General features: G+C 30.1%; 1 long non-coding RNA gene across 1 annotated transcript; it reads left to right on the top strand.

Annotated features, from left to right (window-relative positions):
- The first annotated feature begins 7,344 nt into the window (after positions 1-7,344).
- On the top strand, positions 7,345-9,497 carry LOC121215330 (uncharacterized). The gene is made up of 2 exons (XR_005911132.1): positions 7,345-7,665; positions 9,257-9,497. It is a non-coding gene; the product is annotated as an uncharacterized lncRNA (long non-coding RNA).
- Positions 9,498-14,493: the final 4,996 nt, after the last annotated feature.

Raw genomic sequence — 14,493 nt, 5'->3', positions numbered from 1 at the left:
TTCAATTATGGGAAAAAAATAAAACAAAATCCCGATAACCCCCAAAATCCCTTAATCTTCTCCCCTAATTCCCACTACACATCCACTACTTTAAATCCCCCTATTACACAACTCTATAGACCTGAAATCTGAGCAAAAAAAATAATATCATTGCCTGCATAGAGATTCAAACACAAGACCTCCACAATAATAACACACCATTTAACCACCAGACCAGCAGGCCCATTCTGATGTAATTTACCCAACAATCAAATAAAAGCCTACTAAACAAGAGTAAGGCCTAATTCATTCAAAATATCAAAATTTGCCCAAGCGAATGCTTGAACGTAGGACCTCCTAAACACTCCCAGAACACATAACCACTAAAGCTGATAGATATTTGTATCAAATTTTCACAATAACGAAATTAGAAATTTTAGGGCGTTACAAGCCCAAATATACTAATTAGTTGGCATAACCGGTTAGACCTTCCCCATCAATAATGATGCAACAAGATGAAAAATTATATGAATATTCATTAAAAAACCTAAAGATTTTTCATTTTTTAAGTGTTGCTTCTTCTCAAGGAAAATTCATTAAACCTCCATGCAAAAATTGAGATTGAATCTTTTGCATTTCTTAAAGAAATATGAGCCCATTTTGTAACAGCCCATTTTTCAATGGTGTCAAAAAAAGTAGTTTCGGGGCCACAAATCTGACAAGTAAATTTGTAAATGTTATTATTTAATATTCATGAGTCAAACATGGTATTAAAATAAATTTTGAATTGGCAATTTATGCTATTTGAATGAATAATTAGATTCAAAGGGTTTTAGAAAATGAAGTATCGGGACCTCATTTCTATAAACCGAGCCATAAATATTTTATTAAATATTTATAGTATGTTATTAAGGTTTTAGTAAAGTTTCGTTAAGAAATTTTAATGTTTATATAGTTAATTAATTAAAAAGGATTAAATTGTAAAAGTTGCAAAAGTTGATTTTTATTAATTAAATGGGTTAAATGGTTATGAAAAGGTGAATTAATGGACTTAAATGGTAAATATACCATGCATATTGATAGGGGACAATTATGGACAAGCTTTGTTAATTTTTAAATTAAAATTTTAAGGGTAAAAAGGTAATTTGTTAAATAAAATAAATAAACCAAAAGTTATCTTTTCTTCTCTTCTTCTCCAACCGAAACAAGAAAACATGAAAGAAACCATTGTTGAGTTAACATTCAGACAATATGATTTTTTATGCATGGTATGTGTTTTGATCTCGTTTTTAATGATTTTTATGTTTTTAGGCTCGTCTTAGCTTAATCTAGCTAACCCGAGGGTCAATTTGTTAAATTTTTAAATGTTTATAATTTTACCATGGATGATTTTGAGATGTTTTTGAAAGTTTATGGTAGAATCTTAAGTTTGGTTACTAGATAGGACTATTTTGTAAAGTAATTTTTAGTAACTTTAATGTTTAAGGACTAAAATGTGAAATTAGTAAAATTACAAGGACTTGATATAAATTAATAGTAAATATGGGTTGCAATAGGGTTCCAAACAATTTTTCTAAACATGAAATTGAATAAAAATGGTTACTTTGCATGTTTTAGGCTTAAGGACTAAATTGAATATAAGTAAAATGTTGAGGGAAACTTTGTAAAATGTCAAAAATGAATTAATTGCATAAAATGAATTGATATTTCTGTTAGAATTATTAAATTGAATGGAATTATTATTTTAGATCAAGAACAAGTGGAAAATCGAGAGAAGAAAAATTACCAAATAGCCCTTGTATTTAGTCATTGATGCAATTTAGCCAAGTAAGTTCGTATGTACTCTAATCACTCAAATGTTGTTTAAATTGAATGTATATTATGTTAATTGATGTAAATGAATCAAAATATAAATGTATCAAAGCTATGGTAAATTGACAGATAATGAGTCCCAATTGAACCTTAAGTTTTATTCATAGGATACAAATGACATGTCATTAGGGATTTCATGTTTCGAGTACTGGTCTTGAATGTCCTACCGATAGCTGAGGTCTTATATTTGTTGTAGATTCTCCACAGCTCATGTGAGCAGCATCGTGTAGCTTACATTCTGACCTACAGTTCGTGTGAGCATTGGTGTAAAGGAAATGTTACATTTTTATGTAAAGACACACTTTGTGTGAGCTTTCCCGAGTATTCGATGTAATTCTAGATGGTTCAACGGGTAAGAAAAGGAATGAAATGGTAAGTGACTTAATGGAAAGGTTCATAATTATATGAAAAGGTTGATGCTTATGTAATGTATTTTATGAAATCTATTTATGTTATAAATGAGTTTATATGATTGTTAATGAATCTACTAACATGTGAGCTTGATGATACTTGAATAGGCCTATATTAAACTCATGGTATTGGAAACGGTAAGTAAGCAAATGGAAGGAATCATGATCGTATGGTAACGATGATGAATTAAATGTTATGTTTATACATGGTTGATTTCTTATGTATCATGAACAAGTATACTAACTTATGAGTTTGATTTATGAGTTTGATGGTGTTATATAAGCTTTTATTAGGCTTATGGCATTGGTAAAAGTTTTATACTTATTCTATAAAGTTCATTAATGAAATGGTAGGTTATGTTTAAAACTTATACGAGCTTACTAAGCATTCATTGCTTACGTAGTTATTTTCCTTTATTTTATAGATTATTGAAAGCTCGATCGGTTGAAAGTTCGTTGGAGATCTATCACACTATCCAATGGACAACTCGGTAGTTTTTGAGTAATTTATTTAAGGTTTATAATCACATGTATAGGGTGACTTGTTGTGGAATTATGGTGTATATGTTAATGGTGTTTTGGCATGTATAAGCTTTGGAAAGCTATGTTGGTTTGGTACACTTTGATGCCTTACCAAGTTATTTGATTTTGGTTACTTTAAAGTACTTGTTTATAAGGTTATCTTGGCATGTTGATAATGGCTTGAAAATGGTTGCTTGTGACATGTTTTAGTTCATATTTGAACTAGGTTATTATGTTTGAAAATGGCAACATTAACATGTTTAGGTAAATGATGTATAGGATGTTTTATATTGGTGCTTTGATATGTTTATGACTTGAAGATCATGTTTGGTTGGTACACTTTTATGTTTACCAAATGTTGTCATTTTTGGTTACTTGTTAAGGCTTGTAAATAAGGCTCTTATAGTATGTTTTGAATAGTTTGGAAATGGTTAAACGTGGTATGTTTTAGTACCTAAATGGACTAGGTTTGTATGCATGAAATAAGGCATGTGAATATGATTAGGTAAGTGATGTTTGAATGCTAATTGTTGTGTCTTTGAATGGCATATTGGTTAATTGAATTAGGGTCTTGGAAATGGCAATTTGCATGTGTTCTTGGATGATGTTTTGGTCCTTTGAAAGTGTGCATAATTGGATTGAATGTTTATGCATGAAATGGTTTGATTTTAGGTAAATTTTAGATTCACACAACCTGGGAAACGGGAGTGTGACTCAGTCGTGTGAGGCACATGACCTGGCGACATGGCCGTGTGTCATCTAAAGATTTATTAGGGTTCAATTTAGAGAGTTACACGGCCTGGCACATGGGCGTGTGGCGCAACTTAGAGAGTTACACGGCCTAGCACACGGCCATGTGACCCTACTCAGTGAGTTACACGGGTGAGGACACGGGCTGGGACACGGTTGTGTGTCCCTTGTTCGAAAGTTACATAGCCTGGGGTGATTCCACACGTTCTGGCCACACAGCCGTGTGACCCATATTTCTAATTTTTGTAACTTTTTCCTAAACTTTTCGATTTGTTTCAAATTAGTCTCAAATTGCCTGAAAGCTATTCTTAGTGCCTCGAGGGCTCGATTTAGGGACATTATACATGTGAAAGAGTGATTTATGATATATTTAAATTATTGAATGATATGATGTTTAAATGTTTCTGATTGTACAGTAATCTCTGTAACCCTAATCCGACGATGGAGACGGGTTAGGGCTGTTACACATTTAATCAAAAAGTGGAATGCTTTGATATTATTTTAGTAGATGCATCTATAAGATAATCACATGTAAGTTATCAAATTGTAACCTATAGTTTGCAAGATTACTTGTTTAGTGATTTGTTTAAGAACAAAAGCTTCAGATTATGCAATCGAGACAACAATTCTTGCTAATGTTGGTGAGTATATTTCTTAAGTTTTAAATGAGTATTGTATGCTAGATTGTCAGTGTGAATAACTATCACAAAGCTTGCTGCTTATACGTATAAAATGATTTAGCAAGATTAATGATTAAATGCTTCCAGTTAGTAGCTAAATCATTACTTTTCAGAACAAAACATTTTGTATATGTACAAGGATATTATATTTTATATGATTTGGTACTTGTACACCTCATGTCAATAAGTTGTGATAAATACTCACCATTACAACTGGCTTTTGGTTAAGAGCAAAATATAGTCCATTTTAAAAATTTTGAATGTGTGATATATGTTCAAGTTGCTCCGCCACAATGCATAAAATGAGTATTCAAAGAAAGCTGGGAATATATATTAATTATAAATCTCCTTGTATTATTAGATATTTTAAATAAATTGGAGATTCAATTATAACATGATTTGTTATTTCCATTGGATTTAATAGTTTTCCCAACATTAGGGGAGAGAAATAGTAGTTGGATAAATAAATTACTTGGAGTGAATGATCAATATCTAGATCCTTGTAGAAAGTGATTTGAACTAGATGTTAAAAAAGATAATTCACTTTATTACAAGTTAACTATCAAATGCATTTACTGACCTGATGAGAATAACCAAGTGCTATATACTAGCTAATATTTTGATTTGAATTGAAGTCTTAGCAGGACAACTTGTTAGAATAAATTAAAAGTAATACATGCCTGAAGCATGGTAGATTCATTAGTTTCAATTATGAAAATTCTCGTAAAAGAAAATAATAAATCAAGATAATCATATAGTGGAGACAAGTGCTCCTAAAGAGACCAAGGCATAACTAATTATTCAAACTCTATAAGAAATTCAGGTACTTGAATATGGAAATGGTGAAAATAAAGATATCTTGATTAAGTTATGTCAATAGGAGAAAATATGGAACCGTGAAAATAGGAAGTTGTTGACAACAATTTTGCATGCAATATTATCATTGGGATAATAAAAGAAAATGAGGATCTTGAATGAATTTGTTAAGAAATATAAACATGAATAGATTGACCAAAATAGAAAGACGTAAAATAAGTATAATTAAATTGTGAAGTTTTTGGGTTAGTAGTCCAAGCATCTAGAAATGTAAAGCCAATGAGGATACAAATGAGTAGTTATGTGAAAACGAATTAAGAAAGATGAATTTTTTCGTTAAGCCCTGGCATTAATTATTAGAAGATGTAATATTCGTTTGTGGTGGATGCAATAACCTTATATCTAATTGGTCTAGCAGTTTATGAAAGATTTAACATGTGTCTAATTGGTTGTTGTTATAACTTTTTATATGAATTACTATATAGTGAAGTTTATATTAAAATCTTTAAAGAATTTAGCACGCTGGAAGCATAGAAATTCTCGAGAAATTGTTCAATATATTTATTGATTTGATTTGAATACATGCATTTTTATAAAATGATGATAATCAAAGTTTTGTTATAATTATTATTAGAACTCATGAAGAAATCATAATATTTTTTGGTAAAGTTTTTAAAGAAGCATGTTATCCACATTATGGATAAGTGTATTTTTTTCCTTCACAGAGAATTTTTTTCTGATAGGGTTTTTAACTTAGTAAGGTTTGAACGAGACACGTTATCTACCAATAGACATATTTTATTATTAAGTGGATGTCCATCAAGATAAAGATAAGTTTGATATACTTTAGAACTCTAATTATAGTAGAATTTTATTTCATTCATACTTATTATGTGTATAAATATTAATCAATTAAATACATTCTCTTTTACCCTCCTAATTTATTTGTTTTATCTTTATTTCATAACAATTTCAGTCTTTTAAATTATTAAAAGTTATTAGGGATTAAATTTCAACTCCAACAACTATATATACTCACTTCATTCTTCTTCTCTCCAAGTTTCGTTTTAACTTCTATTTTCCCAAAAAAAAGGAATATGTTATTCCGTTCACACTTCGTATTGATTAATTATTCAAAAAAGTAATAATTAAACTGGTAGTAATATCTATACCACTATAGATGAAAGAAAGGCCCTAAGGACCTTACCGTCTCACGTTTCCTACTTCTTCTTCTTCTTTAATTTAATTATTTTATTTTTTATAATATCATTAGTTAATTTAAATAATTAATGTTGTTAACTATTCCGATTAAAATGCTTATGTTCCAAAAAACTTATCACAATAAGTTCGTATGTATGATTTTAAGAAAAATCAACATCAACATTTTAATCAAAGTAGTTATGGTGTTAATTTTTTGGATTAGCAATATCATTTTAATAGTATAGAGATCAAATTTTATCTAAACATGGTAAAGGGATTAAATCCATAATATGATAGAAGACAATTTATACCTAAAATAAATTATACCAAATAAATTTCATATTTAAGCGTGGTAAAATGATCAAAACTATAATATAATCAAATACAATCTATACCTAACACAATTTTTCTTAATATATAGTATAATAAAAAAAATATTTGACAATATTCAATCTATTTTTTATTTTTATGAATTCATATATTGCAGATTCAAATATTAAAATTTATTATTTGATATCTATTCATAGTGCTTAGAAATATCAGCCATACAATATTAATTATCCAATGGCATTTCTTATGTGACACATGTCATAGCCTTTTATACTTTTTATTTTTAAAATTATATAATAATGTTCAAATTTGAGGTTTATTTTCTATACTTGAATTTTGAAATTTGGAGCGTTTATGTCATTAGTTAGTTTAAATATTGTTTATTAATTAAAATGCTTCTGTTAATACCGTTAAAATTTTCTATCAAATTCAAGGACATTACAATGGCTATCAAATAAGTATTTCAAAAAATCAAAATTTTACACCAACGAATTTAATAAAAAAATTTAATGATATTAATAAATGAACATAAATTTTATATATAAAACTAAATTCATGAAAATAAAAATATATAAATTTAAATTTAAATTTATGAAAAATATAAAAAATATTGAACCATATTTTAACATTAATTATTTATATAATAAAAAATAATTAACCCAACACCAAGTATATATCAAAACCATTCTAGTAGTTTGATTAAATGTAGACTTCTTTAATATTAAAGTATTTGTCCAAACACGAAATATTAGTGCCTGTTTGATAGGGGAAAATATTTTCCGAAATTGGTTTTCCACATTGTGTTTAATTGTTGGAAAATGAATTCCTAAGGAAAACATTTTCCAAAACACGGGTAAAACCAACGGATATTTCCGGAAAATGTCTTACCCCTTAGAAATCGGTAAGACATTTTCCACAGCTCATCTATTCACCCTTGAAACCATCTCCACAGCTCCTTTCTTCACCCTTTCCACAGCTCCTCTCTTCACTCTCTTCACCCTATCGATTGCAGCCTCATCATCTCTGCCTCATCTTCTCTGCTAGTTTTGTTGTTCTCTTTGCTTGCCTCGTTAGCATGCTGCTTCACCTCTGCTGGTTTATCGAAGGTGAAATTGCAAGTTTTAGGTTAGGGGATCTGTTGATTTCTGCAAGTTTTATTGCAAGTTTTTTGTAGTAGATGTGTTTTCTGCAAATGGGTAGTTTTCTGCAAATCAGTTTCTGGGTTAACTGGAAAATGGGTAATTTGGATACTTTAGCACCCCATCATGCATGCGTAGGCTATATAGCTTCTGCAATCTTTGCTAAATTTCATCTGTAAGTTCTCTTGACCTCCAACTTGGTCGATTTAGAACCATCAGTGATTGGCAATTCTTGGACTTTACCGTTCTCTGTTGCTGTAGAGTTCTTCTGATCTAAGATTATGAGTGAATAATGCTAAATGGAAAGGAAAATTGAAAAAAATTGCAGTCTTAACACCAATACAGTAGCATCTGACCTTCAATGCTTTAAGGGTTACAATTTTTTTCATTTACTTTGTTAGATTGCAGCCTTAACACCAATACAGTAGCATCTGACCTTCAATGCTTCTCGAAGTGATTCAATTTTTTCCCAGGATGGTACGATACCTAGTAGTTGATCTCTGCCTCTTCTGTCAGTTTTGGAACTTCCGCAGTCTGCATCTGTATTGGCTTCTAGTTTTAAAGATAATAGAAGGCAATTTACCCTTAAAGTATATTAGTGTTCTTAATACAACTTGAAGATGGGATTTTTGTAGGATCATATATCTGGATCCGAGTATGTATTTGATATAGGCATGAAAACATAGTTTTATAGCTAAGTGTCAGACACAAGTTTCAAATGCGGATATTTAAAAGGAAAATGTAGAGTCAAAGCAACATAGAGCTGACCAATGCTTCTAATTTGCATCAGGCTACAACTTTAGCTTTAAATTCAAACATTAAAGGGTCCATAAGTTGGTTTTCAATTTAATTTTTGGCTAGAAGCTACTTGACATGCAATGCAAGCATACATATGCAAGAAGAATATCTACCTTTACTTAAGGGCCTATGTCCGTAACTCTATCAAAATCTGAGTCCTTGGACATAATTTCCTGTCTGTCTCATGCTTTTTGTCAATTGAGGCATCACGGTTTTGTCCACAAAAGACACATCCCTGTCGAACTCTAGCATACCATGAATGTGAGATTCATGACTCCTTTTCTACTGCAACTTCATTATGCACCATCAATTTGTTGTAGCTGCTTTTATCATTTATCTACAGAACGTCATTCCTACTTTCCAGCAGAATGGATTGATTTTTTAATGTCAGATTTATTCAAGAATCACTCCTTCACCAGCTAAGAACTCATGAACAACGCCATTTACTTCAATCATGCTACATCCAGGCTCCTTATTTACTTTCAAGGCCTAATCTAATATTTTGGCTGGCATTGCTTACATCTTTCTTTCTTTCTTTGCTTCTGCATAATGCATTACACGTAGATTTTCATGGTTAATTTTGCACGAAACCTATCTTTTATCTTTGTAATTTGAACTACTAATGTTTGGTTACAATTTGAACATATATGCCCTGGCATGATACATCACATATTTCCAATATTTTAAATGGTTGCATCAACTGTTGCAGCTAATGTTCTTGCTGACACGGTTCTAATTTCTTTCTATGCTTGACCTCCAGCTATACAGTTCTTGCTGTCCTAGCCTCTACCTCAGCATTCTTACCCCTGTTAGTGGCCTTGGTTGATATTTTCATAAGAGGTTAGTGTTGAGCGTCTTTGGAATGTCTTATTTCTTGATTCTGGTCTGCTAATGGCATGGCATTTGTTTTTGAAACATTTGTTTCATTCAAACATTTGTTCTTATATATACACATTTATTCATTTAAACTGTACTTTGCAGTAAAAAAGTAAAATTTTCTATGATTGATATTTGATAATCTATTACTTACCATAGAAGCTCATCGTAGGTGAAGCTTCTCCAGATCTGCAAACTTCTATCGAATCATGAAATAGTAGCTAATTAAACAAGAATTATTAAGAAATGTCAAACTTGGAGAGGATGGAGTATTAATTTGGTATTGTTATTACTGCAACAATTTAAACACTAACATCTTAGGTCTTTTAGTACTCAAATTCTACCATACACAATTGCGATATGTAAATTTTATTTGGTTCATCGTCTTTTTATATTTTATATTAGTTTAATTCTACTTTATAATTGCTCTAATACATTTCTACTTGTAAGAAAAATGTAGACAGTTGGTAATTAAAAAATTTTGTAAACATTGTTGTTTCAACCACCCCTCCAAACCTTTGATATATAAAAAAAGAAATTCAAAAATTTGAGATGCTTTTTTGTGCCACATTCAATTGTCATACGTTTAAGACGGTAATAAATTCATGGGAAAACAAAGTTACAAGCATATGAATTATGAAATAAGATATTGAAGGTTTTGTTAAGATATTGTTATTTCAAGCATGGAAAATTCAGGTTTTGTTAAGTTACAAAAAGAACACTTTGGTTTGCCTTAATATTCGATTTTTTAATCAATTCACAGTGATGTGGTTTGTATCATGGTCTATACCACCAATTCAATCAGTTGAATCATTAGTTTTTGGTTCAAAAGGTTGGACCTTGACATCACTCGATTTTTTCATTGTATTGAAACATTATGTTATAAGTTATTTGCATTAAATCCTCAAAACAATGCCTTATATTTTAAATTAATCCCTAAGCCTTAAAATATTCTAATTGAAGCTTTAAAATATTAACATCATCAATCACATCCTTGGCTTTAAAATATTAACATCATCAATTACAAATAATTTATTTGATATTAGTTTTTTTCAATTTATAACGATTAATATTGTAGCTTAATAATTGGGTATTATTATAAATAAATCATTGCAATATATGTAAAAATAATTTAATATATGTAAAAACAACTTTTTCGGAAAATATTTTCAGGAAATCTGTCAAACAGCAGAAAACATTTTACACAGATTCAATCAAACACCAAAAAATATTTTCTAGTAAATCATTTTACAGAAAAGTAAAACATTTTTCAGAAATCATTTTCTGGAAAACATTTTACTGCCAATCAAACAGACCCTTAGACTAAAACAAATTATTTTGGGCGAAAACTAATGCCCATATACTAAACATAATGGGCTCTTGCTCCGACACTCTAGGCCCAGTCCAAGCTGGCCTAACCTGTTTTCCTTTTAAATATTATATATTAATTTTACATAAATCTAATATATATTAGGCTAATTACATTAATAGTGTCTAAACTTCATTTAAAATTATGTTTTGGTTACTAAACTTTTAAAATGTTATCAAATTGTTACATTTTGGTTATTCATACAATAATTTTTGTTACCTCATACGAAATGATGATGTAACACGTTAATTCAATAGATTAAAAATTAATTTGACTCTTAAAATATAACTAAAATATCAATTTGTTACTTTTTTAAATATTTCTTAACAATAATTCTAAAAAAATAAAAAAAATGTCTAAAAATATCAGAAAATTCATAAAAAATCCTAAAACCTTAAAATTTATTTTTTAAATTTATAATCATACGATTTTTTTAAAAAAAGTGACAAAGCGAGCTTATAATCTATAAAATAATTGAGGATATTTCAAGTTTGAAATTTATTTAAATAATCATTTAATTTTAATTTTAAATGATTTGGTCTGTACACCTACTTGTAAGTATATATCCAATCTGTTGCAAGCTATTTTATTTATTTATTTTAAAATATTTTTGCACACTGAACAAAGCTCGCACAATACCTAGAATAGTTGATGATGTTAGAAACCTAAAAAAAAACTTAATTAAAGTTAAACATATATAAAAAAAAAACTAAATGATGTATTTAAAAAGAGTTTGATCCATGTGTTTACTCACGATAAATGTGTCCGTGAGTCGAGTAATATTTATGTCTAATTTTAAAAAAATTAAAGCCTAGGATGAGTTCGCCTCACCCTATCTAAAAAACATATATTTTTGCTTAAAAATAATAAAATGTTTAAAAATATATATTATTTTATATTATTTATATATATTTATAATTAAATTCAAATAAAAATATTTTTATTATTTCTTAAACAATAAAACAAGCCACTTGAACAAGTCAAGCTGAGCTTGGGCCTAGATGTGGGTAGAGGTAATCATGGGTCGGACCGGGCCGGGTTTAAAAAAATTTGGCCCAAAAAAATTCCTAAGCTCAAGCTCGGCCCGGCCCCCTTTTTTTAATAAACACCAAAAATTTATTTTAAAAATAAAAAAGTAAAAAAAATATTTTAAAAATATTAAAAAATAAAAAAAATAAAAAAATATATAACTATTATATATTCGGGCCGGGCTCGGGCTAAAAAAGTGGTGCCCGAGGCCCGGCCTATTTTCTAAACGGGCCTCATTTTTTGCCCAAACACATATCTCGGGCCTATATTTTTATCCGAACCCTCACATATTTCGAGCGAGCCGTCGTGCTGGGCCGGGCCGCCCGACCCATGATCACCTCTAGACGTGGGTGTGGGACTAGAAAATTTTTAAATCAAGCCTCAACCTAGCCTTTAGCTCCTTCTAATGATCCTCGGTATAGGAGATGTGGTGGTTTGAGAGAGGATATTGTGCATGACATCTATGATTGTCCTTTCTCGAATGAGGTACTGATTTTGTGTGGTATTGAAATAACTTATTGTGCTTCTTTTTGTAGGGTGATTGATTGACTGAAGTTTGCTACGAGGAAGCTTGAGAAGGAGGATTTCACAAGCCTTTTATTGTTCCTATGGCAGCTCTGGGAAGCTAGGAATTTTGGGATCATTCAGAGAAAGACTATATCTCCACAAGATGCTTTGATTCACGCTCGCACTGTCCATAAGGGCTTCAGGGTGCATAGCCTCTTATGCGTATCGTTGCTGCTTAGGGGATCAAGTACTGAAAGGTGGGAGGCCTTAAATGGTGAGCATTTCAAGATCAATGTCGATGTGGCATGGTGGGCTAAGAAGCAAGCGGCGACCTTTGGAGCAGTGGTTCGTGACTGTAAGGACATGATGCGTGTGCTTGACAGCTTGATGGTGCATTTGGTGCTCGTTCACCAGAGGCACATACTATTGTCAACATCCTCAAGATGATTAGGGATTTGGACTTTCATGACATCATTGTTGAGTGCCCATACTTTGTGTGATTGGTTTTGTTTTGTTTTGCTCATTTTTTGACCAATGGTGCTGACCATACTCTAACCCAATGGGCCTTCAATGAGAATATGAACATTTCCTTCAGTTTAGATTATCTAGATAAATCCATCGGCTTCTGTTGAATGATATTCGGCTGACTTAAAAAATCTTATAGTAACTGATATGGACCGGTAAGCATCTGTACTACAGTATTAACCGAAACACATTAAAAAACTATTTGATATCCACTGCCGTGATTTAACCACAAAAGTCCCACTTGATTTAAAAAAGTGGCCCACTAAACTGTGTTTTGATATAACCAAAGATTTTGGATTGGCTAGCCCAATTTGAAAATGACATATTGGGTTAATTTTCTTTTGCTAGGCATTACTATTAATCATCAAACTTGGTAAACATTAAACCAACCATAATGTGACGGTGAGGGTAGTATATCTCCTCAAAATGTAATACTGCGTTACTAAATTAGTATTTTAGTATATCTCCTCGATGCACATTAAATGATTAGATGATAGCATCACCATGTGACGGTGAGGGTAGTGAAAAAGTTGGGTGTGGGAAGCAATTATAAACCATTAAAAACTGCATTTAAGATTTCAACTGCCCACTTTAAAACGAAAACAATGATTTCAACTGCAAGGGAAGCTATTAATGCAATGTTCATAATCCGATATAAATATATCATTTCTATTTAATTTTGATATCTTAAAAAATTCATAATATTGGATTTGAATTTCATAGTTTTTTTAATGATTACATTTGCGTGAGTATATTTCTATACATTTTCATACTTCAAGATAGGAGTGTTATTTTTTTTAATTCAATTTTTGTGAGTTGATTTGAACAAAATTCGTAATTAATTAATAATATTAGTAACTAACTTTCATCGAATTAACTTAAAATCCGAAAAAAGAAAACACAAATATTATAGTATTTAATAAGTTAAACATAAAATTAAATAAATTCACTATTGATACTAAGATTATTCTTTTAAAATATATGAAAATTCAAATATGATAATATTAGCAATTAACTTTCAATAAATCAATCCTAAAACTTGATTTGGACACTAGAATGTTAATATTGTTACTTTTGGTATTAAAATGTATAACTTTTAACAAGTATAATACCACTTTGGGCTTGAAAAAACATAAGTAGACATCTCTCGTTACCCTTTTCATAGATGGCAATATACTCCTTATGGCGTATGCACAACTTCTGAATCACCTTCTTGATAACATTGATGTTGGACTTTGTGCTAAGGGGAAGTTTCATTTTAACTAGTTTTGTAAATTTTATAAATGTTGAGAGCTAAATTTATTAATTCTTTTAGAATTTGAGTTAAAATGACAAATTTTGTAAACATCGAGAGCTGAATTTGTTGTTAGACCAATAAAAAATTTACATAAATACTTCCGTCAAATTTCAAATGACTATTAACTTCGGTGACAAAAATATTGATTTCAAATAGTTTAACGACTAAATAAAAAAATTTAAAAATTTAATGATCATGTAACACCCCCTAACCCCAAACTGTCGCTAGAACAAGGTTATGGAGCATTACCGGACCTATCGGACAATTTACAATTAATATACAAATAATTATCAAACATAATATAAAATAATCTTAAAGTATCTTTTTATAACTTAACGTTTCATTTATCATTCAAACATTAGAGACCAATTCTTTACAACCAAAACTTTCAAGA

This window comes from Gossypium hirsutum, chromosome D03 (genome assembly GCF_007990345.1).
Source record: "Gossypium hirsutum isolate 1008001.06 chromosome D03, Gossypium_hirsutum_v2.1, whole genome shotgun sequence".
Lineage (NCBI taxonomy): Eukaryota > Viridiplantae > Streptophyta > Magnoliopsida > Malvales > Malvaceae > Gossypium > Gossypium hirsutum.
The sequence above is the reverse complement of the archived record's forward strand: the minus strand, read 5'-3'. Positions and strand labels throughout refer to the sequence as shown.